Below are 405 nucleotides of genomic sequence, written 5' to 3'. Positions count from 1 at the left end.
GCGTCTCCCTCTGAGCCAGAGATTGGGGAGCTGGGGAGGAGGGCCAGGCGGGAGGGAAAGTAGCGAGCAAGGGCTCCTCACCTCGGCCCCGGGGGAAGCGGAAAGAAAGCGCCAGCCTGCAGTGCCTGCTCAGAAGGGCCCTACAGGAAGGGCTTGCTTGCTGCCTCACCTGAGCCTGCTGCCTCGTTATTGTATTTATTTCGAAGGTGTTTTTTTTTACACTTAAACAGCCGCAAAAGCCTCTCTGAGCAGCAGAGCAGCTAATGATTAACAATCCAATGGCGAGCAGATCCGTTCAGCCAGCCAGTAGCTGCAGCGTCCCTAGACAAAGTCCAAGCAAACCCTGGTGGGACCACCCTGCCTGCAACCAATGTGCACACACAGAAAGTTTCCCATTCCACCCCA

Source organism: Hemicordylus capensis, chromosome 3, assembly GCF_027244095.1.
Source record: "Hemicordylus capensis ecotype Gifberg chromosome 3, rHemCap1.1.pri, whole genome shotgun sequence".
NCBI lineage: Eukaryota > Metazoa > Chordata > Lepidosauria > Squamata > Cordylidae > Hemicordylus > Hemicordylus capensis.
This window is presented reverse-complemented; position numbering follows the sequence as displayed.